This window comes from Salvelinus alpinus, chromosome 30, assembly GCF_045679555.1.
Source record: "Salvelinus alpinus chromosome 30, SLU_Salpinus.1, whole genome shotgun sequence".
Lineage (NCBI taxonomy): Eukaryota > Metazoa > Chordata > Actinopteri > Salmoniformes > Salmonidae > Salvelinus > Salvelinus alpinus.
The window spans coordinates 4,520,410-4,546,077 of record NC_092115.1 but is presented as its reverse complement, the minus strand read 5'-3'; the positions used below and the strand labels follow the sequence as shown (position 1 = coordinate 4,546,077).

Here is a 25,668-nt window from a genome sequence, read left to right as displayed (position 1 = left end):
CGTTGGATAGACCAAGCTACAGTGATGGGGAACTGTTCTTACCGTTGGTTAGACCAAGCTACAGTGATGGGGAACTGTTCTTACCGCTGGTTAGACCAAGCTACAGTGATGGGGAACTGTTCTACCGTTGGATAGACCAAGCTACAGTGATGGGGGAACTGTTCTTACCGTTGGTTAGACCAAGCTACAGTGATGGGGAACTGTTCTTACTGCTGGATAGACCAAGCTACAGTGATGGGGAACTGTTCTTACCGTTGGATAGACCAAGCTACAGTGATGGGGGAACTGTTCTTACCGTTGGTTAGACCAAGCTACAGTGATGGGGAACTGTTCTTACCGCTGGTTAGACCAAGCTACAGTGACGGGGAACTGTTCTTACCGTTGGATAGACCAAGCTACAGTGACGGGGAACTGTTCTTACCGTTGGATAGACCAAGCTACAGTGATGGGGAACTGTTCTTACCGTTGGAAAGACCAAGCTACAGTGATGGGGGAACTGTTCTTACCGTTGGATAGACCAAGCTACAGTGACGGGGAACTGTTCTTACCGTTGCATAGACCATGCTACAGTGATGGGGGAACTGTTCTTACCGCTGGATAGACCAAGCTACAGTGATGGGGAACTGTTGATACCGTTGGATAGACCAAGCTACAGTGATGGGGAACTGTTCTTACCGTTGGATAGACCAAGCTACAGTGATGGGGAACTGTTCTTACCGTTGCATAGACCATGCTACAGTGATGGGGGAACTGTTCTTACCGTTGAACAGACCAAGCTACAGTGATGGGGAACTGTTCTTACCGTTGCATAGACCATGCTACAGTGATGGGGGAACTGTTCTTTCTGTTGGATAGACCAAGCTACAGTGATGGGGAACTGTTCTTACCGTTGGATAGACCAAGCTACAGTGATGGGGAACTGTCCTTACCGCTGGATAGACCAAGCTACAGTGATGAGGAACTGTTCTTACCGTTGGATAGACCAAGCTACAGTGATGGGGAACTGTTCTTACCGTTGGATAGACCAAGCTACAGTGATGGGGAACTGTTCTTACCGTTGGATAGACCAAGCTACAGTGATGGGGAACTGTTCTTACCGTTGAACAGACCAAGCTACAGTGATGGGGAACTGTTCTTACCGTTGGATAGACCAAGCTACAGTGATGGGGAACTGTTCTTACCGTTAGATAGACCAAGCTACAGTGATGGGGAACTGTTCTTACTGTTGGATAGACCAAGCTACAGTGATGGGGAACTGTTCTTACTGTTGGATAGACCAAGCTACAGTGATGGGGAACTGTTCTTACCGTTGGATAGACCAAGCTACAGTGATGGGGAACTGTTCTTACCGTTGGATAGACCAAGCTACAGTGATGGGGAACTGTTCTTACCGTTGGATAGACCAAGCTACAGTGATGGGGAACTGTTCTTACCGTTGGATAGACCAAGCTACAGTGATGGGGGAACTGTTCTTACCGTTGGATAGACCAAGCTACAGTGATGGGGAACTGTTCTTACCGTTAGATAGACCAGGCTACAGTGATGGGGAACTGTTCTTACCGTTGGATAGACCAAGCTACAGTGATGGGGAACTGTTCTTACCATTGGATAGACCAAGCTACAGTGATGGGGAACTGTTCTTACCGTTAGATAGACCAAGCTACAGTGATGGGGAACTGTTCTTACCGTTGGATAGACCAAGCTACAGTGATAGGGGAACTGTTCTTACCGTTGAACAGACCAAGCTACAGTGATGAGGAACTGTTCTTACCGTTGGTTAGACCAAGCTACAGTGACGGGGAACTGTTCTTACCGTTGGATAGACCAAGCTACAGTGATGGGGAACTGTCCTTACCGTTGGATAGACCAAGCTACAGTGATGGGGAACTGTTCTTACCGTTGGATAGACCAAGCTACAGTGATGGGGAACTGTTCTTACCGTTGAACAGACCAAGCTACAGTGATGAGGAACTGTTCTTACCGTTGGATAGACCAAGCTACAGTGATGAGGAACTGTTCTTACCGTTGGATAGACCAAGCTACAGTGATGGGGAACTGTTCTTACCGTTGGATAGACCAAGCTATAGTGATGGGGAACTGTTCTTACCGTTGAACAGACCAAGCTACAGTGATGAGGAACTGTTCTTACCGTTGGATAGACCAAGCTACAGTGATGAGGAACTGTTCTTACCGTTGGATAGACCAAGCTACAGTGATGGGGAACTGTCCTTACCGTTGGTTAGACCAAGCTACAGTGATGGGGAACTGTTCTTACCGTTGAACAGACCAAGCTACAGTGATGGGGAACTATTCTTACCGTTGGTTAGACCAAGCTACAGTGATGGGGAACTGTTCTTACCGTTGGATAGACCAAGCTACAGTGATGGGGAACTGTTCTTACCGTTGGATAGACCAAGCTACAGTGATGGGGGAACTGTTCTTACCGTTGAACAGACCAAGCTACAGTGATGAGGAACTGTTCTTACCGTTGGATAGACCAAGCTACAGTGATGAGGAACTGTTCTTACCGTTGGATAGACCAAGCTACAGTGATGGGGAACTGTTCTTACCGTTGGATAGACCAAGCTATAGTGATGGGGAACTGTTCTTACCGTTGAACAGACCAAGCTACAGTGATGAGGAACTGTTCTTACCGTTGGATAGACCAAGCTACAGTGATGAGGAACTGTTCTTACCGTTGGATAGACCAAGCTACAGTGATGGGGAACTGTCCTTACCGCTGGATAGACCAAGCTACAGTGATGGGGAACTGTTCTTACCGTTGAACAGACCAAGCTACAGTGATGAGGAACTGTTCTTACCGTTGGATAGACCAAGCTACAGTGATGGGGAACTGTCCTTACCGCTGGATAGACCAAGCTACAGTGATGGGGAACTGTCCTTACCGCTGGATAGACCAAGCTACAGTGATGGGGAACTGTTCTTACCGTTGAACAGACCAAGCTACAGTGATGGGGAACTGTTCTTACCGTTGAACAGACCAAGCTACAGTGATGGGGAACTGTTCTTACCGTTGGTTAGACCAAGCTACAGTGATGGGGAACTGTTCAAACCGTTGAACAGACCAAGCTATAGTGATGGGGAACTGTTCTTACCGTTGGTTAGACCAAGCTACAGTGATGGGGAACTGTTCTTACCGTTGGATAGACCAAGCTATAGTGATGGGGAACTGTTCTTACCGTTGGATAGACCAAGCTACAGTGATGGGGAACTGTTCTTACCGTTGGATAGACCAAGCTACAGTGATGGGGAACTGTTCTTACTGTTGAACAGACCAAGCTACAGTGATGGGAAACTGTTCTTACCATTGAACAGACCAAGCAACAGTGATGGGGAACTGTTCTTACCGTTGGATAGACCAAGCTACAGTGATGGGGAACTGTTCTTACCGTTGGATAGACCAAGCTACAGTGATGGGGGACTGTTCCTACCGTTGGATAGACCAAGCTACAGTGATGGGGAACTGTCCTTACCGTTGGTTAGACCAAGCTACAGTGATGGGGAACTGTCCTTACCGTTGGATAGACCAAGCTACAGTGATGGGGGAACTGTTCTTACTGTTGGATAGACCACGCTACAGTGATGGGGAACTGTTCTTACCGTTGGATAGACCAAGCTACAGTGATGGGGAACTGTCCTTACCGTTGGATAGACCAAGCTACAGTGATGGGGGAACTGTTCTTACCGTTGGATAGACCACGCTACAGTGACGGGGAACTGTTCTTACCGTTGGATAGACCACGCTACAGTGATGGGGAACTGTCCTTACCGTTGGATAGACCAAGCTACAGTGATGGGGGAACTGTTCTTACCGTTGGATAGACCACGCTACAGTGACGGGGAACTGTTCTTACCGTTGGATAGACCACGCTACAGTGATGGGGGTCTGTTCTTACCGCTGGATAGACCAAGCTACAGTGATGGGGAACTGTTGATACCGTTGGATAGACCAAGCTACAGTGATGGGGAATTGTTCTTACCGTTGGATAGACCAAGCTACAGTGATGGGGAACTGTTCCTACCGTTGGACAGACCAAGCTACAGTGATGGGGAACTGTTCTTACCGTTGGATAGACCAAGCTACAGTGATGGGGAACTGTTCTTACCGTTGGATAGACCAAGCTACAGTGATGGGGGAACTGGTCTTACCGTTGGTTAGACCAAGCTACAGTGATGGGGAACTGTTCTTACCGCTGGTTAGACCAAGCTACAGTGATGGGGAACTGTTTTACCGTTGGATAGACCAAGCTACAGTGATGGGGGAACTGTTCTTACCGTTGGTTAGACCAAGCTACAGTGATGGGGAACTGTTCTTACTGCTGGATAGACCAAGCTACAGTGATGGGGAACTGTTCTTACCGTTGGATAGACCAAGCTACAGTGATGGGGGAACTGTTCTTACCGTTGGTTAGACCAAGCTACAGTGATGGGGAACTGTTCTTACCGCTGGTTAGACCAAGCTACAGTGACGGGGAACTGTTCTTACCGTTGGATAGACCAAGCTACAGTGACGGGGAACTGTTCTTACCGTTGGATAGACCAAGCTACAGTGATGGGGAACTGTTCTTACCGTTGGAAAGACCAAGCTACAGTGATGGGGGAACTGTTCTTACCGTTGGTTAGACCAAGCTACAGTGATGGGGAACTGTTCTTACTGCTGGTTAGACCAAGCTACAGTGATGAGGAACTGTTCTTACCGTTGGACAGACCAAGCTACAGTGATGGGGAACTGTTCTTACCGTTGGACAGACCAAGCTACAGTGATGGGGAACTGTTCTTACCGTTGGATAGACCAAGCTACAGTGATGGGGAACTGTTCTTACTGTTGGATAGACCAAGCTACAGTGATGGGGAACTGTTCTTACCGTTGGATAGACCAAGCTACAGTGATGGGGAACTGTTCTTACCGTTGGATAGACCAAGCTACAGTGATGGGGAACTGTTCTTACCGTTGGATAGACCAAGCTACAGTGATGGGGAACTGTTCTTACCGTTGGATAGACCAAGCTACAGTGATGGGGGAACTGTTCTTACCGTTGGATAGACCAAGCTACAGTGATGGGGAACTGTTCTTACCGTTAGATAGACCAGGCTACAGTGATGGGGAACTGTTCTTACCGTTGGATAGACCAAGCTACAGTGATTGGGGAACTGTTCTTACCATTGGATAGACCAAGCTACAGTGATGGGGAACTGTTCTTACCGTTAGATAGACCAAGCTACAGTGATGGGGAACTGTTCTTACCGTTGGATAGACCAAGCTACAGTGATAGGGGAACTGTTCTTACCGTTGAACAGACCAAGCTACAGTGATGAGGAACTGTTCTTACCGTTGGTTAGACCAAGCTACAGTGACGGGGAACTATTCTTACCGTTGGATAGACCAAGCTACAGTGATGGGGAACTGTCCTTACCGTTGGATAGACCAAGCTACAGTGATGGGGAACTGTTCCTACCGTTGGATAGACCAAGCTACAGTGATGGGGGAACTGTTCTTACCGTTGGATAGACCAAGCTACAGTGATGGGGGAACTGTTCTTACCGTTGGATAGACCAAGCTACAGTGATGGGGAACTGTTCTTACCGTTGGATAGACCCAAGCTACAGTGATGGGGAACTGTTCTTACCGTTGGATAGACCCAAGCTACAGTGATGGGGAACTGTTCTTACCGTTGGATAGACCAAGCTACAGTGATGGGGGAACTGTTCTTACCGTTGGATAGACCAAGCTACAGTGATGGGGAACTGTTCTTACCGTTGGATAGACCCAAGCTACAGTGATGGGGAACTGTTCTTACCGTTGGATAGACCAAGCTACAGTGATGGGGGAACTGTTCTTACCGTTGGATAGACCAAGCTACAGTGATGGGGAACTGTTCTTACCGTTGGATAGACCCAAGCTACAGTGATGGGGAACTGTTCTTACCGTTGGATAGACCAAGCTACAGTGATGGGGGAACTGTTCTTACCGTTGGATAGACCAAGCTACAGTGATGGGGAACTGTTCCTTGGAGCTGAGCATCTCCATGATGTTCGTTCTACTGGGAGGACTGATGGTCCACAGACTGTTAGAGCTGCCCTCCAACTCAGCTATGGTCAGGTCCTCTGGCATGTAGTACTCCAACCACTGCATCGCTTCCTGTTTCGGGGGAGGACAGGAGGGATGAGAATATTGTCCCTCTGTTACTAAGGAGATTTGTCCTATGCTTGGCTACCAACCCAGTGAGACAAACACACACATAAGTAGTCGCATAAATTACTTGTAACCGTGTACTTACAGGATAGGACTGGTATGACCTCATAAAGGTGCCATGGATGTCATGTTTGGAGACTTCTCTGAGCTGGTTCTGCTGAGCACTCATAGTGAAGATCGGCTGGAAGACATAACGTAGAGATATAATCTACAGGACAAAACTGTCTGACTGACTGACCCCGATCAACTGATGGACCCATCAGTAGCGGAGCCTTAGTTCTGAGCTGCTACAGTACCTGGAACCCGGCCAGGGTGATGGAGAAGGAGACGTCCAGTGGTCTGTTGACCACCCCCACCACAGACTTGATCAGAGACATGAAGAGTAGAGGGAACCAGATGATACAGATCAGAAGCATGACGATCATCCCTCCCATCCCATACTTCACCACCGGCTTCTTCGCTTGGCCCCGCGGCTGGGGGTATCTCTGGAGGGGGAGGGGGGAGAGAAGGACTATAGTTATGGACTGAGGATACCACTGGAGAGGAGAGGAGGTCTATAGTTATGGACTGAGGGTACCTCCTGAACTTATTTAGGCTTGCCATAACAAAGGGGTTGAATACTTATTGACCCAAGACATTTCAGCTTTTCATTTTTAATTAATTTGTAAAAATGTCTATAAACATAATTTCACTTTGACATTATGAGGCAAGTGACAAAAAAAATCCCAATTTAATCCATCTGAAATTCCAACAACATGTGGAAAAAGTCGAGAGGTGTGAATACTTTCTGAAGCTTTCGGGAGGATACACAACCTACCCTCTCTGACTCCCTCCAGCACTTGAGGACGAAGATGTGAGCGTAGATGTCTTCCATACAGATCCAAGAGGATAAAGACAGAGAGGTGTCGGTCCAGACCCAGTCCATCACTGCACGCAACTCAGACAGGAACGGGATCAGACGGAACCTGGAAGGGGAACACTGGGGTTAGGACACTCAATTCACAGCCTATTTCTCATGTATATAGCATGTTGAATTACGCAAGGGGGAGAGAATTTGTGACTACTGGTCGAGTTGGAGTCAAGTTACGAGTCCTGGACTCGAGTACTACACCCCTGGTGTACAATTTGAGACTTGCACATTGTGCAACAGTGATATTCAGTGCATTCTGAAAGTATGCAGACCTCTTGACCCCTTTATCCTCATTTTGTTAAGTTACAGCCTTATTCTAAAATGGATGAAATTGTTTCCCCCCCCTTATCAATCAACACACAATAACCCATAATGACAAAGCAAAAACAGGTTTGTAAAAAATTAAGCAAATGTTTTAAAAAATTACAACTTAAACATCACATTTACATCAGTATTCAGACCCATTAATCAGCACCTTTGGCACCGATTACAGCCTCGAGTCTTCTTTGGTATGACGTTTGGCACACCTGTATTTGTGGAATTTCTCCCATTCTTCTCCACAGATCCTCTCAAGCTCTGTCAGGTTGGATAGGGAGCGTCGCTGCACAGCTGTTTTCAGGTCTCTCCAGAGATGTTAAATCGGGTTCAAGTCCGGGCTCTGGCTGGGCCACTCAAGGACATTTACTGACTTGTCCCAAAGCCACTCCTGCGTTGTCTTGGCTGTGTGCTTAGGGTCGGATGGTTATCCTTCTGGAAGGTTCTCTCATCTCCACAGAGGACCTCTGGAGCTCTGTCAGAGTGACCATTGGGTTCTTGGTCCCCTCCCTGACCAAGGTCCTTCTCCCCCGATTTCTCAGTTTGGCCGGGAGCCCAGCTCTAGGAATAGTCTTGGTGGTTCCAATCTTCTTCCATTTAAGAATGATGGAGGCCACTGTGTTCTTGGACCTTCAATGCTGTAGAAATGTTTTGGTACCCTTCCCCAGATCTGTGCCTCGATTTTGATCTGAAGGCTTGGTTTTCACTCTGACATACACTGTCAACTGTGGGACCTTATATAGACAGGTGTGTGCTTTTCCAAATCATGTCCAATCAATTGAATTTACCACAGGTGGACTCTAATCAAGTTGTAGACACATCAATGATGATCAATGGAAACAGGATGCACCTGATCTCAATTTCGAGTCTCATAGCAAAGGGTCTGAATACTTATGTAAATAAGGTGTTTCTGTTTTAAATGTTTTGCTAAATTTGAAATTTTTTCAAAAAATATGTTTTCGCTTTGTCATTATGGGGTATTGTGTGTAGATTTTAGCTGTAACGTAACAAAAACATTCTTATCGGCAGACTCAACAGCCTTGGTTTCTCAAATGACTGCCTCGCCTGTTTCACCAACTACTTCTCAGATAGAGTTCAGTGTGTCAAATCGGAGGGCCTGTTGTCCCGGACCTCTGGCAGTCTCTATGGGGGTGCCACAGGGTTAAATTCTCAGGTCGACTCTCTTCTCTCTTCTCTAAACATACCCTCGTAAAACAGACCATCCTACCGATCCTCGACTTCGGCGATGTCATTTACAAAATAGCCTCAAACACTCTACTCAACAAATTGGATGCAGTCTATCACAGTGCCATCCGTTTTGTCACCAAAGCCCCATATATTATCCACCACTGCGACCTGTATACTCTCGTTGGCTGGTCAAATCTCACTGGTCACCCCCAAAGCCAATTCTCCTTCCAGTTCTCTGCTGCCAATGACTGGAACGAACTGCAAAAATCACTGAAGCTGGAGACTCACATCTCCCTCACTAGCTTTAAGCACCAGCTGTCAGAGCAGCTCACAGATCACTGCACCTGTACATAGCTCATCTGTAAATAGCCCATCCAACTACCTCATCCCGATACTGTATTTATGTATTTATCTTGCTCCTTTGCACCCCAGTATCTCTACTTGCACATTCATCTTCTGCACATCCTACCATTCTAGTGTTTAATGGCTATATTGTAATTACTTTGCCACCATAGCTATTTATTGCCTTACCTCTCTTATCCTACCTCATTTGCACACAATGTATATAGATTTTTCTACTGTATTATTATTGTGTTATTGATTGTATGTTTGTTTATTCCATGTGTAAATCTGTATTGTTTATGTCGCACTGCTTTGCTTTATCTTGGCCAGGTCGCAGTTGCAAATGAGAACTTGTTCTAAACTTGTCTACCTGGTTAAATAAAGTTGAAATAAAATTTTAAAAAAACATTTAAAAAGGTGTCTGAATATTTTCCCCAAGTCACTGTATGTTGAATGTGACTTGAATATATGAGTTGAATGTCTTACTACATACATCCTACCGTGTCCCAACTCACCCTTGAAACAGGAAGAGGTTGGTGTAGTTGTAGCTCTTGGTGAGGCAGTTACCCAGGACCCTGGTGGGGTAGCCACAGCGGATCTGATAGGCTGACAGCCCAAAGTAGATACACTTGATAAAGTACCACAGCTTGGCTACTGTGTTCTCATTGAAACGCCTGCAAAGTGGACAGAGGTACAAACCCTGATAAACACGGTAACTAATGCTGAACACGGTTACTAATGCTGAACATAGTTACTAATGATAAACACGGTTACTAATGCTGAACATAGTTACTAATGCTGAACACGGTTACTAATGATAAACACGGTAACTAATGCTGAACACGGTTACTAATGCTGAACACGGTTACTAATGATAAACACGGTTACTAATGATAAACACGGTTACTAATGCTAAACCCGGTTACTAATGATCAACACGGTTACTAATGATCAACACGGTTACTAATGATCAACACGGTTACTAATGCTGAACACGGTTACTAATGCTGAACACGGTTACTAATGATAAACACGGTTACTAATGATAAACACGGTTACTAATGCTAAACACGGTTACTAATGCTAAACACGGTTACTAATGCTAAACACGGTTACTAATGCTAAACACGGTTACTAATGCTAAACACGGTTACTAATGCTAAACACGGTTACTAATGCTAAACACGGTTACTAATGCTAAACACGGTTACTAATGCTAAACACGGTTACTAATGCTAAACACAGTTACTAATGCTAAACACGGTTACTAATGCTAAACACGGTTACTAATGATAAACACAGTTACTAATGATAAACACGGTTACTAATGATAAACACGGTTACTAATGCTAAACACGGTTACTAATGATAAACACGGTTACTAATGATAAACACAGTTACTAATGCTAAACACGGTTACTAATGCTAAACACGGTTACTAATGATAAACACAGTTACTAATGATAAACACGGTTACTAATGATAAACACGGTTACTAATGATAAACACGGTTACTAATGCTAAACACGGTTACTAATGATAAACACGGTTACTAATGATAAACACGGTTACTAATGATAAACACAGTTACTAATGACACATCCTTAATCGATCACAAGCCCCATAGGGACTCATGCAGATCTGAAAAAACTGGATATGTTTACAAATTAACTAATTCAATCAATCAAATGAATTGATATCAGATGAATGAACTAATTAACACAGAAAGGAGAGAAGTCTATTTCTCAGCGACTCCAGGCAGGATGAAGAACAGCCAGAAATAGACTATGACCATTAGCATATAAAGCCTTATAGATGTGATTATAATGCATTATGAAGAGGGTGTTTATAGGAAGTGTTAGGCATGGTTGTTACCTCAGAGTCCGGGCAGGATGAAGAACATCCAGAAGTGGATCCCATAACTAATTAACTAATTAACCAATTAACCAATGAACATCACATGGTGAGTATTCACCTATCAGAGAGTCCGGGCAGGATGAAGAACATCCAGAAGTGGATCCCGAACACCAGGACCACCTGGAAGATGACCTTCCCCAGCACTGTCTTCTTGAGGTACAGGGCCCGGTCCACCACCATGGTCCCAAACTGGATCAGAACCATCACCAGGAAGGCTCCGGGAACTTGGTCCTCCGACAGAGACGACGTGAAGTCGGCTCCCGTTGAGTGTTTCTGAGGAGAAGAAGAAGTAATTAATGTCAAATTTTTAATATGTGATCCCTGCGGGAATTGAACCCATAACTTTGGTGTTGCTAAGACCACATGGTTACCGACTGAGGCACACAGGACCCTGCTGACTGTTTCTGACGGGATGATAAGATCATGTCAAATGTAAAGAGACTAGCTACACATACGTACCCCAAAAGCAGAAAAACCGAAGACGATGATGATGAAGTCGACGGTGTCGGCCAGGAACATGAGGACATAGACGTCTGTCAAAGCGCTGTACTCTGGATGGACCAGGTTGTAGAAGAACTGACGGATGGGCAGGTACACCTTCATGATCCTGGAGAGAATACAAAACAAATGTACAAGAATATTATGTTAGGTTAATTTTATGACAAAAAAGAGACATTTAATAAATAAATCAATCAATCAACAAAGCCCACCTCTTGATAGTGAAGGTCTTGGCTTTGATCATCTGTTCTTTGAGCTTCTCCATGATCAGCTGTTTCTTGGTCTTCTGCTGCACTGACACCTCGCCCCCGTCTCTACGGCTACTGTTCCTGGAGTTGGTGCTGCCTGGGGAAACCATGGCAACGCATGTCAACGAGCTAAAGGCTAGATTTAATGAGCTTACATCTCTAAATGTATTGAGCGAGGCTCCATTCCTATTGTAAAGTAAGTGGCTAATTAGCTAAGTAAAATAAGTAAGCAGGCAAGTAAAGTACAGTAAGTAGCCAAGTAAAGTACAGTAAACTAAGTAGCCTGGCAAAGTAAAGTAAAGTACATTAAGTAGCCAAGTAAAGTAAGTAGCCAAGTAAATTAAAGCCAAGAAAATAGCCAAGTAAAGTACATGAAGTAGCCAAGTAAAGTACAGTAAGTAGTCAAGTAAAGTACAGTAAGTAGTCAAGTAAAGTAAAGTACAGTAAGTACTGTAGCCAAGTAAAGTACAGTAAGTAGTCAAGTAAAGTAAGGTACAGTAAGTACTGTAGCCAAGTAAAGTACAGTAAGTAGTCAAGTAAAGTAAGGTACAGTAAGTACTGTAGCCAAGTAAAGTACAGTAAGTAGTCAAGTAAAGTAAGGTACAGTAAGTAGCCACGTAATGTACAGTAAGTAGCCAAATACAGTAAAGTACAGTAAGTAGCCACATACAGTAAAGTACAGTAAGTAGCCACGTAATGTACAGTAAGTAGCGAAGTAAAGTACAGTAAGTAGTCAAGTAAAGTAAGGTACAGTAAGTAGCCACGTAATGTACAGTAAGTAGCCACATACAGTAAAGTACAGTAAGTAGCCACGTAAGGTACAGTAAGTAGCCACATACATTAAAGTAAGTAGCCATGTAAAGTATAGAGTGCATGGCACTTGCAATGCCAGGGTTGTGGGTTCGATTCCCACATAGAAATATGAAAATGGAAGACACTCACTAAGTCGCTCTGGATAAGAGCGTCTGCTAAATGACTAACATGTAGAATGTAAATATAAAGTAGCCAAGTAAAGAATGCTTACCTCTCTTGGAGCGTACAGAGTGAACTGACTGGTGGGAGATATGAGACCCTGCACTGGAGCTCTTCCTTCTCTGGTAGGTCTGCTGCTGTTGCTGGAGGTAGTGCACGGGGACGTGTACAGAGTCCACGGAGGTGCCCACGCCCAGATTCATAGACCTGAGGGTCTGTATCGACCCCTTCCTCTCGCGGGGGTTGGACGGCACGGGAGTGGCGTCCCTCTCCTTCTCGTCTTCCTTCGACTCGGTGTCCTGGCGAAGGATCTCCTTCTTGGTGTCCTTGCGGTCGTCTTTGTCCCAGAGACCATGACACTACGCCGGGAGAGTGTAGAGGAAAGGTAGGATACCAATAGAGTATGAAACAAAACAATCACATTGTATTACGATCTGAGACCAAGAGATGTAAGTAATACCTATTTGACAATAACAGTTCTATCATATTGATCTTGATCAGTTCACCAAATTCCCAGTTTAGTATGATCACTCATACAATATGCCCCATTTGATATTCTTCATTATGATTCAAAAGTTAAAACTGGTCCTAGATCAGCACTCTTTCTCTGAAACGCTTTATGAATTACAGACCCTGATCCTAGATCAGCCCAGAGCTGTGGATAATGAAGACCTGATCCTAGATCAGCACAGAGCTGTGGATAATGAAGACCTGATCCTAGATCAGCCCAGAGCTGTGGATAATGAAGACCTGATCCTAGATCAGCCCAGAACTGTGGATAATGAAGACCTGATCCTAGATCAGCCCAGAGCTGTGGATAATGAAGACCTGATCCTAGATCAGCCCAGAGCTGTGGATAATGAAGACCTGATCCTAGATCAGCACAGAGCTGTGGATAATGAAGACTTGATCCTAGATCAGCACAGAGCTGTGGATAATGAAGACCTGATCCTAGATAAGCACAGAGCAGTGGATAATGAAGACCTGATCCTAGATCAGCCCAGAACTGTGGATAATGAAGACCTGATCCTAGATCAGCCCAGAGCTGTGGATAATGAAGACCTGATCCTAGATCAGCCCAGAGCTGTGGATAATGAAGACCTGATCCTAGATCAGCACAGAGCTGTGGATAATGAAGACTTGATCCTAGATCAGCACAGAGCTGTGGATAATGAAGACCTGATCCTAGATCAGCCCAGAGCAGTGGATAATGAAGACCTGATCCTAGATCAGCCCAGAGCTGTGGATAATGAAGACCCTGATCCTAGATCAGCCCAGAGCTGTGGATAATGAAGACCTGATCCTAGATCAGCCATACCTTCAGGATGGACCTGTGGAAGAAGAGCGCCAGAAGCTGTATGAGGTCGTAGACGACGTATCCGTCTTTCTTCTCCACTCCGATGATGTTGGGAGGGTGGTAGGGTTTATTCCCGTTCACCTTCGGGTTCTGGTTGAAGGGAAAGAAGCCAAACTGGAAGAAATACTTGATGACGATGGCGACCTAGAAGAGAAGACATGCCAAACCCGTCAATAATATAGAGGCAGAGATCCCATCGAATTTCACTGAAACAATGGAAATGCCATGGCAACACCACTGACATGTCCCCCCCCCCCCCCCCTCCGAGGGAGGGAAAGATTCAGAATGTCCTGATTGCCCCCCCCAGAAAAATTTTAGGCTACTGTTTCTATGTGTCTTTCACACTATGTTGAGGTAAAAACCAGAGTATAACGGTATGGAGGTCAACCCCAATACATGTTGATGTCATTATCAACTGTATTACACTTGTAAAAAGTACCATCACAGGTTTGTATTTAACTAGCTATGCTACCAGCTTACACGAACGGGAGTTAGCATTCTGCACTTATTTTTTCGAAACCCCGAAAAGGACTATTTTTAAATATTATATTAAATATATACTAAATATTATATTATATTATGAAAACAGCCAAAGATATCCATAACTTATTTATACTGTTTCAACACAAAACAGATTTGACGAATATCCCACTTCATTAGATTACATTTGTTGAACGTTCGCCAATGACAGTGACCTTGTTCTTTCCCCACCGTCTGCGTTCCATTGACCTCTTTAATGCATGTATTACAGTTATTTTATGAGAATACGTATGTTTAATTCTGGCCTGGCATCAGTCAGACGTTTTAATCAGTGTCAGAATGTAACATCAAACAACAATTCCAACACGTAGGATTCGTAATGACACAGAATCCAGGCCAAAACATTTGCCTCAAGGCAAATTTACAGTTGACCGGGGGCAGCTCTAAGCAGAGCAGAAATTTGACGAACTGACTTGTTGGAAAGGTGGTATCCTATGACGGTGCCACGTTGAAAGTCACTGAGCTCTTCAGTACGGCCATTCTACTGCCAATGTTTGTCTATGGAGATTGCATGGCTGTGTGCTCGATTTTATACACCTGTCAGCAATGGGTATGGCTGAAATAGCTGAATCCACTAATTTGAAGGTGTGTCCACATACCTTTGTATATATAGTGTATTTCTGTATTTCATTAACAGCAAAAAATGCACACATTTCGAAAAACATGTTTTCACTTTATCATTATGGGGTATAACCTTAAAGGTCCTAAATTATGTCACCACTGCCCTTGATTTTACACAATGTGCTGCTATTTTTAAGCTTTTGATACGGCAGACCATTCCATTCTTATGGGTCGGCTAAGGAGTATTGGTGTCTCTGAGGCAAGGGAGTACCCCAAGGCTCGATCCTAGGCCCCACGCTCTTCTCAATTTACATCAACAACATAGCTCAGGCAGTAGGAAGCTCTCTCATCCATTTATATGCAGATGATACAGTCTTATACTCAGCTGGCCCCTCCCTGGATTTTGTGTTAAACGCTCTACAACCAAGCTTTCTTAGTGTCCATCAAGCTTTCTCTGCCCTTACCCTTGTTGTGAACACCTCAAGACAAAGGTCATGTGGTTCCGTAAGAAGTCTGCCCCCCCACCATCCGGTTCACTGTCCTTCTCTCAGCATATATCCAAGCTGCAGGCTAAAGTTAAATCTAGACTTGGTTTCCTCTACCGTAATCACTCCTCTTTCACCCCAGCTGCCAAACTAACCCTGATTCAGATGACCATCCTACCCATGCTAGATTACGGAGACGTAATTTATAGATCGGCAGGTAAGGGTGCTCTCGTCATTCCTAAACTGTAAACTCCTCATCTCTGTATACCCGGCACAAAGCCACTGGTTGATGTTAATTTACAAAACCCTCTTAGGCCTCACTTCCCCCTATCTGACATACCTACTGTAACACTCATCCTCCACATACAACCCCCATTCTGCCAGTCACATTCTGTTAAAGGTCCCCAAAGCACACACATCCCTGGGTCGCTCGTCTTTTCAGTTCGCTGAAGGTAGCGACTGGAACGAGCTGTAAAAAACACTCAAACTGGACAGTTTGAACTCAATTTCTTCATTCAAAGACTCAATCATGGACTCTCGTACTGACAGTTGTGGCTGCTTTGTGTGATGTATTGTGGTCTCTACCTTCTTGCCCTTTGTGCTGTTGTCTGTCCTAACAATGTTTGTACCATGTTTGTGCTGCTACCATGTTGTGCTGCTGCCATGTTGCGTTGCTACCATGTTGCTGACATGTTGTGTTGCTACCATGCTGTGTTGCCATGTGTTTCTACCATGCTGTGTTGTCATGTGTTGCTACCATGCTGTGTTGTCATGTGTTGCTGCCATGCTGTGTTGTCATGTGTTTCTACCATGCTGTGTTGTCATGTGTTGCTGCCATGCTGTGTTGTCATGTGTTGCTACCATGCTGTGTTGTCATGTTGTGTTTCTACCATGTTGTGTTGCTACCATGTTGCGTTGCTACCATGTTGCTGACATGTTGTGTTGCTACCATGCTGTGTTGTCATGTGTTTCTACCATGCTGTGTTGTCATGTGTTGCTACCATGCTGTGTTGTAATGTGTTGCTACCATGCTGTGTTGTCATGTGTTTCTACCATGCTGTGTTGTCATGTGTTGCTACCATGCTGTGTTGTCATATGTTGCTACCATGCTGTGTTGTCATGTTGTGTTGCTACCATGCTGTGTTGTCATGTGTTGCTACCATGCTGTGTTGTCATGTTGTGTTCCTACCATGTTGTGTTGCTACCATGTTGCGTTGCTACCATGCTGTGTTGTCATGTGTTTCTACCATGCTGTGTTGTCATGTGTTGCTACCATGCTGTGTTGTAATGTGTTGCTACCATGCTGTGTTGTCATATGTTGCTACCATGCTGTGTTGTCATGTTGTGTTGCTACCATGCTGTGTTGTCATATGTTGCTACCATGCTGTGTTGTCATGTTGTGTTGCTACCATGCTGTGTTGTCATGTTGTGTTGCTACCATGCTGTGTTGTCATGTGTTTCTACCATGCTGTGTTGTCATGTGTTGCTACCATGCTGTGTTGTCATGTGTTGCTACCATGCTGTGTTGTCATGTGTTTCTACCATGCTGTGTTGTCATGTGTTTCTACCATGCTGTGTTGTTGTCTTAGGTCTCTCTTTATGTAATGTTGTGGTATCTCTCTTCTCGTGATGTGTGTTTTGTCCTACATTTTTATTTTTAATACCAGCCACCCGTCCCCGCAGGAGGCCTTTTGTCTCTTGGTATTGTAAATAAGGATTTGTTCTTAATTGACTTGCCAAGTTAAATAACGGTAAAAAATAAGCAAAAACACTTCAGATTAATAAACGGACTGTTCTTCAGATTAATAAACTGACTGTTCTTCAGATTAATTAATTGACTGTTCTTCAGATGAATAAACTGACTGTTCTTCAGATTAATGAACTGACTGTTCTTCAGATTAATGACTGACTGTTCTTCAGATTAATAAACTGACTGTTCTTCAGATTAATGAACTGACTGTTCTTCAGATTAATGAATTGACTGTTCTTCAGATTAATGACTGACTGTTCTTCAGATTAATAAACTGACTGTTCTTCAGATTAATGTACTGACTGTTCTTCAGATTAATGACTGACTGTTCTTCAGATTAATGACTGACTGTTCTTCAGATTAATGAATTGACTGTTCTTCAGATTAAGGAACTGACTGTATATAGCATAGCGTCCCATAGCATAGCATCCCATAGCATAGCATCCCATAGTATAGCATCCCATAGTATAGCATCCCATAGTATAGCATCCCATAGCATCCCATAGCATCCCATAGCATAGTATCCCATAGCATAGCATCCCATAGCATAGCATCCCATAGCATAGCATCCCATAGTATAGCATCCCATAGCATAGCATTCCATAGCATAGCGTCCCATAGCATAACATCCCATAGCATAGCATCCCCAGTGTACAATCAAGGTCTTCCAAAACCTCTAACTCGGCCGTGGGACCAACGTCTGTCATAGACTATAGCAGTGTAATGTGTTTAACGTGCAGTAGTTCTATGTAGCATATTGCAGTATACATTATTATCTAGGCCTGTGTCCCAAATTGGACCCCTGGCTAAAAGTAGTGTACTAAATAGGGAATAGGGTACTGGTTTGGGATGCAGAGCTACATTACCTCGGTATAAACGATGGCGGTCATCCAGAACCTCTTACTGGGTCTAGGTACCGACAGCATGGCCCAGAGGAAGATGAGGATGGGGAGGACCAGGGTGATACAGGAGGCTGACAGCATGTTGTTGAGGATGATGACTAGGTAACACACCATCTCAGAGTGGGTCATCAGCATGTTATACAGGGCATAGACCAGCTGGAGCGCCAGGGGTTGGTTCACATAGAACCGCTCCGACCGCTTTAACTCCTCATCATGGAACATCCTGATGGAAGGGGAGAGAGGGCGGGGGGGGGGAGAGAGGGTGGGGGAGGGGGGAGAGGGCGGGGGGGGGGAGAGAGGGCGGGGGGGGGGGGAGATATTAGCTAAAGCGCAAAAAAAGATCTGGCGATCGAGCTAGGACGGAGGTGTGAATGTTTCCTATTAGAATCATATTTTATTTATTTATTTATTTCACCTTTATTTAACCAGGTAGGCCAGTTGAGAACAAGTTCTCATTTACAACTGCGACCTGGCCAAGATAAAGCAAAGCAGTGCGGCACAAACAACAACACAGAGTTACACATGGAATAAACAAACATACAGTCAATAACACAATAGAAAAAAGAAAGTCTATATACAGTGTGTGCAAATGGCATGAGGAGGTAAGGCAATAAATAGGCCATAGTAGCGAAGTAATTACTATTTAGCAGATTAACACTGGAGTGATAGATGAGCAGATGATGATGTGTAAGTAGAGATACTAGTGTGCAAAAGAGCAGAAAGTAAATAAAAACAATATGGGGATGAGGTAGGTAGATTGGGTGGGCTATTTACAGATAGGCTATGTACAGCTACAGCGATCGGTTAGCTGCTCAGATAGCTGATGTTTAAAGTAATCATGGACCCTAAGGTTTGCAATTGAAGGAGTTGAACAATGTTCAGAGTTAAACATGTATTTGATGACCGATGTTGTATAATTCCAGGTAGTCACAGTAGTCATGTTGAGATGTGGTGTGTTCCACCATACTCTATAGCAAACGGGTTTTCAAGCACGGTGTCGAGCCACACCGGTGTGCCTTGAGGAACTCTCAGGTGTGCCACAAAACTTCTCCTAATCTTGATAATATAATCCCTCACTGATAAACGTGACCTGTGGAAAGCACATTGGACTGTTGACTTGGGAGCACTAGTGGAGGACAGATAAGACAGTAAACGTCACATGGTGTTACATCTGTGTGGTTGTTTTAAGTCCAGTGATCTCAGGCTGTGTTTACATTTGGATCACTTGAGAGGCGCGTATCACAAGTCCAGTGTATCATTTGAGGAGAGAGCATCACGAGCAAAGTAATTTGTATCATTTAGTTTCGCCTGTGAGAACTTTTAGCACAAGCAAATCTGATTAGGCTTAGCTGGTACTGTGGTACTGTGTGTCTCTGGTCTTAGCTGTACCATCTGGTACTGTATGTCTCTGGTCTTAGCTGTACCATCTGGTACTGTATGTCTCTGGTCTTAGCTGTACCATCTGGTACTGTATGTCTCTGGTCTTAGCTGTACCATCTGGTACTGTATGTCTCTGGTCTTAGCTGAACCATCTGGTACTGTATGTCTCTGGTCTTAGCTGTACCATCTGGTACTGTATGTCTCTGGTCTTAGCTGAACCATCTGGTACTGTATGTCTCTGGTCTTAGCTGAACCATCTGGTACTGTATGTCTCTGGTCTTAGCTGAACCATCTGGTACTGTATGTCTCTGGTCTTAGCTGTACCATCTGGTACTGTATGTCTCTGGTCTTAGCTGAACCATCTGGTACTGTATGTCTCTGGTCTTATCTGTACCATCTGGTACTGTATGTCTCTGGTCTTAGCTGTACCATCTGGTACTGTATGTCTCTGGTCTTAGCTGTACCATCTGGTACTGTATGTCTCTGGTCTTATCTGTACCATCTGGTACTGTATGTCTCTGGTCTTAGCTGTACCATCTGGTACTGTATGTCTCTGGTCTTAGCCGAACCATCTGGTACTGTATGTCTCTGGTCTTAGCTGAACCATCTGGTACTGTATGTCTCTGGTCTTACCTGTACCATCTGGTACTGTATGTCTCTGGTCTTAGCTGTATCATCTGGTACTGTATGTCTCTGGTCTTAGCTGAACCATCTGGTACTGTATGTCTCTGGTCTTAGCTGAACCATCTGGTACTGTATGTCTCTGGTCTTAGCTGAACCATCTGGTACTGTATGTCTCTGGTCTTAGCTGAACCATCTGGTACTGTATGTCTCTGGTCTTAGCTGTACCATCTGGTACTGTATGTCTCTGGTCTTAGCTGTACCATCTGGTACTGAATGTGTCTGGTCTTAGCTGAACCATCTGGTACTGTATGTCTCTGGTCTTAGCTGAACCATCTGGTACTGAATGTGTCTGGTCTTAGCTGAACCATCTGGTACTGTATGTCTCTGGTCTTAGCTGAACCATCTGGTACTGTATGTCTCTGGTCTTAGCTGAACCATCTGGTACTGTATGTCTCTGGTCTTAGCTGAACCATCTGGTACTGTATGTCTCTGGTCTTAGCTGAACCATCTGGTACTGAATGTGTCTGGTCTTAGCTGAACCATCTGGTACTGTATGTCTCTGGTCTTAGCTGAACCATCTGGTACTGTATGTCTCTGGTCTTAGCTGAACCATCTGGTACTGTATGTCTCTGGTCTTAGCTGAACCATCTGGTACTGTATGTCTCTGGTCTTAGCTGAACCATCTGGTACTGTATGTCTCTGGTCTTAGCTGAAACATCTGGTACTGTATGTCTCTGGTCTTAGCTGAACCATCTGGTACTGTATGTCTCTGGTCTTAGCCGAACCATCTGGTACTGTATGTCTCTGGTCTTAGCCGAACCATCTGGTACTGTATGTCTCAGGTCTTAGCTGAACCATCTGGTACTGTATGTCTCTGGTCTTAGCTGAACCATCTGGTACTGTATGTCTCTGGTCTTAGCTGTACCATCTGGTACTGTATGTCTCTGGTCTTAGCTGAACCATCTGGTACTGTATGTCTCTGGTCTTAGCTGAACCATCTGGTACTGTATGTCTCTGGTCTTATCTGTACCATCTGGTACTGTATGTCTCTGGTCTTAGCTGTACCATCTGGTACTGTATGTCTCTGGTCTTAGCTGTACCATCTGGTACTGTATGTCTCTGGTCTTAGCTGAACCATCTGGTACTGTATGTCTCTGGTCTTAGCTGTACCATCTGGTACTGTATGTCTCTGGTCTTAGCTGAACCATCTGGTACTGTATGTCTCTGGTCTTAGCTGTACCATCTGGTACTGTGTGTCTCTGGTCTTAGCTGTACCATCTGGTACTGTATGTCTCTGGTCTTAGCTGTACCATCTGGTACTGTATGTCTCTGGTCTTAGCCGAACCATCTGGTACTGTATGTCTCTGGTCTTAGCTGAACCATCTGGTACTGTATGTCTCTGGTCTTACCTGTACCATCTGGTACTGTATGTCTCTGGTCTTAGCTGTATCATCTGGTACTGTATGTCTCTGGTCTTAGCTGAACCATCTGGTACTGTATGTCTCTGGTCTTAGCTGAACCATCTGGTACTGTATGTCTCTGGTCTTAGCTGAACCATCTGGTACTGTATGTCTCTGGTCTTAGCTGAACCATCTGGTACTGTATGTCTCTGGTCTTAGCTGTACCATCTGGTACTGTATGTCTCTGGTCTTAGCTGTACCATCTGGTACTGAATGTGTCTGGTCTTAGCTGAACCATCTGGTACTGTATGTCTCTGGTCTTAGCTGAACCATCTGGTACTGAATGTGTCTGGTCTTAGCTGAACCATCTGGTACTGTATGTCTCTGGTCTTAGCTGAACCATCTGGTACTGTATGTCTCTGGTCTTAGCTGAACCATCTGGTACTGTATGTCTCTGGTCTTAGCTGAACCATCTGGTACTGTATGTCTCTGGTCTTAGCTGAACCATCTGGTACTGTATGTCTCTGGTCTTAGCTGAACCATCTGGTACTGTATGTCTCTGGTTTTAGCTGTACCATCTGGTACTGTGTGTCTCTGGTCTTAGCTGTACCATCTGGTACTGTATGTCTCTGGTCTTAGCTGTACCATCTGGTACTGTGTCTCTCTGGTCTTAGCTGTACCATCTGGTACTGTATGTCTCTGGTCTTAGCTGTACCATCTGGTACTGTATGTCTCTGGTCTTAGCTGTACCATCTGGTACTGTATGTCTCTGGTCTTAGCTGAACCATCTGGTACTGTATGTCTCTGGTCTTAGCTGAACCATCTGGTACTGTATGTCTCTGGTCTTAGCTGAACCATCTGGTACTGTATGTCTCTGGTCTTAGCTGAACCATCTGGTACTGTATGTCTCTGGTCTTAGCTGAACCATCTGGTACTGTATGTCTCTGGTCTTAGCTGAACCATCTGGTACTGTATGTCTCTGGTCTTAGCTGAACCATCTGGTACTGTATGTCTCTGGTCTTAGCTGAACCATCTGGTACTGTATGTCTCTGGTCTTAGCCGAACCATCTGGTACTGTATGTCTCTGGTCTTAGCCGAACCATCTGGTACTGTATGTCTCAGGTCTTAGCTGAACCATCTGGTACTGTATGTCTCTGGTCTTAGCTGTACCATCTGGTACTGTATGTCTCTAGTCTTAGCTGTACCATCTGGTACTGTATGTCTCTGGTCTTAGCTGTACCATCTGGTACTGTATGTCTCTGGTCTTAGCTGAACCATCTGGTACTATATGTCTCTGGTCTTAGCTGAACCATCTGGTACTGTATGTCTCTGGTCTTAGCTGAACCATCTGGTACTGAATGTGTCTGGTCTTAGCTGTACCATCTGGTACTGTATGTCTCTGGTCTTAGCTGAACCATCTGGTACTGTATGTCTCTAGTCTTAGCTGTACCATCTGGTACTGTGTGTCTCTGGTCTTAGCTGTACCATCTGGTACTGTATGTATCTGGTCTTAGCTGAACCATCTGGTACTGTATGTCTCTGGTCTTAGCTGAACCATCTGGTACTGTATGTCTCTGGTCTTAGCTGAACCATCTGGTACTGTATGTCTCTGGTCTTAGCTGAACCATCTGGTACTGTATGTCTCTGGTACTGTATGTCTCTGGTCTTAGCTGTACCATCTGGTACTGTATGTCTCTGGTCTTAGCTGAACCATCTGGTACTGTATGTCTCTGGTCTTAGCTGAACTATCTGGTACTGTATATCTCTGGTCTTAGCTGTACCATCTGGTACTGTATGTCTCTGGTCTTAGCTGAACCATCTGGTACTGTATGTCTCTGGTCTTAGCTGTACCATCTGGTACTGTATGTCTCTGGTCTTAGCTGAACCATCTGGTACTGTATGTCTCTGGTCTTAGCTGTACCATCTGGTACTGTATGTCTCTGGTCTTAGCTGAACCATCTGGTACTGTATGTCTCTGGTCTTAGCTGAACCATCTGGTACTGTATGTCTCTGGTCTTAGCTGAACCATCTGGTACTGTATGTCTCTGGTCTTAGCTGAACCATCTGGTACTGTATGTCTCTGGTCTTAGCTGAACCATCTGGTACTGTATGTCTCTGGTCTTAGCTGTACCATCTGGTACTGTATGTCTCTGGTCTTAGCTGTACCATCTGGTACTGTATGTCTCTGGTCTTAGCTGAACCATCTGGTACTGTGTATCTCTGGTCTTAGCTGAACCATCTGGTACTGTATGTCTCTGGTCTTATCTGAACCATCTGGTACTGTATGTCTCTGGTCTTAGCTGAACCATCTGGTACTGTATGTCTCTGGTCTTAGCTGAACCATCTGGTACTGTATGTCTCTGGTCTTAGCTGAACCATCTGGTACTGTATGTCTCTGGTCTTAGCTGTACCATCTGGTACTGTATGTCTCTGGTCTTAGCTGAACCATCTGGTACTGTATGTCTCTGGTCTTAGCTGTACCATCTGGTACTGTATGTCTCTGGTCTTAGCTGTACCATCTGGTACTGTATGTCTCTGGTCTTAGCTGAACCATCTGGTACTGTATGTCTCTGGTCTTAGCTGAACCATCTGGTACTGTATGTCTCTGGTCTTAGCTGTACCATCTGGTACTGTATGTCTCTGGTCTTATCTGAACCATCTGGTACTGTATGTCTCTGGTCTTAGCTGTACCATCTGGTACTGTATGTCTCTGGTCTTAGCTGAACCATCTGGTACTGTATGTCTCTGGTCTTAGCTGAACCATCTGGTACTGTATGTCTCTGGTCTTACCTGAACCATCTGGTACTGTATGTCTCTGGTCAATAATTCAAATAAACCCTTTAATCTATATTTTTTAAAGTTTGTCACAGAAAAGAGATGATTTGCAGTATGGATCAGATGAGATGGGAGGTCATAACCACTAAATACATTAATAAGGACATTTTAGATATGCCGCAGAATGTGTTAACCCACCCAGATGTTCCACAGTTCAACAAATAAGGTTTGGGACTCAATTCCACTCTGTAGATTAGATCTACATAACTAGAATTAGACATTAGTGTGTCTCGTCCACTTACTTGTTGAGCAGCAGTTCGCTGGCGGTCAGCTCAGTGGTCAGCGAGGGCAGCAAGGGGTCGTCCAGATAGTTAGACCGGCTGGTGTCTGGGGTCATCGCCATCATCCTCTTATTGTCCCTGTCGCTGTCATCCTCACTCACCTCCAGTCGGTCGAAGCTCACCGACTTCATGACAAAAAATAATAATAATTCATTTAGTTTACACTTTTCATTATACAATTACCAAGGGCTATCGTGTGAGCAATCACATAATCAATCAATCAATCAAATGTATTTTATAAAGCCGTTTTAACAAAGTGTTTTACAGTAACCCGGCCTGACCACAAAAAGCAAGCAAAGCAGAAGTGAAAGCAGGGGCCAGGAAAAACTCCCTAGAAGGAAGAAATCTAGAACGGAAATCGGCTCAGAGTGACAAGGGACATAGAGAACCAACCTTGTTGTAGCTGGAAGGCACGTCAGTGTCCGAGGTGTCCAGCTGACCCGCCCGGTCCCGCTCCTCTGTGTTCCGGTACTCTTGCCGGACACCCCCATCGTCACTGTCAGTGGTACAGTCCTGGGACCCTGATCGAAGGGCCAGGAGGGTCGAAGTTGGACCGTCTACCCTGAAGGAGGGGACCTCCCCTGGGCCTGGAGTCCCCCATGAATCCCACTGTCCTTGGTCCCTCTCCTCCTCCTCGGTGGTCACTCCACCACCACTCCACCAGGGGCTTCCCTCAGCACTCTCTGCCTCCGGTTGTGAGGTTCCCAAGGGTTCCTTCTGCCTGTCCTCCCCCTGGTCCTGTTCGTCCTCCACCTCCTCGATGGTGTCATTGGTGCCTTGCCGTGAGTAGAGAGTGATGCACTGAGTCGCCTCGCTGTGGGGGACAGACAGACAGACAGACAGACAGACAGACAGACAGACAGATAATAAGCAACCCATTAACAGAACGTGGGTGATAACACGCAACCCATTAACAGAACATGGGTGATAATAAGCAACCCATTAACAG

The 25,668-nt window shown here is 44.9% G+C and overlaps 1 pseudogene; it reads right to left on the bottom strand.

The window, feature by feature from the left end:
* The window catches only part of LOC139559551 (piezo-type mechanosensitive ion channel component 2-like), a 179,982-nt pseudogene that overhangs the window by 15,188 nt on the left and 139,126 nt on the right, over positions 1-25,668 (bottom strand).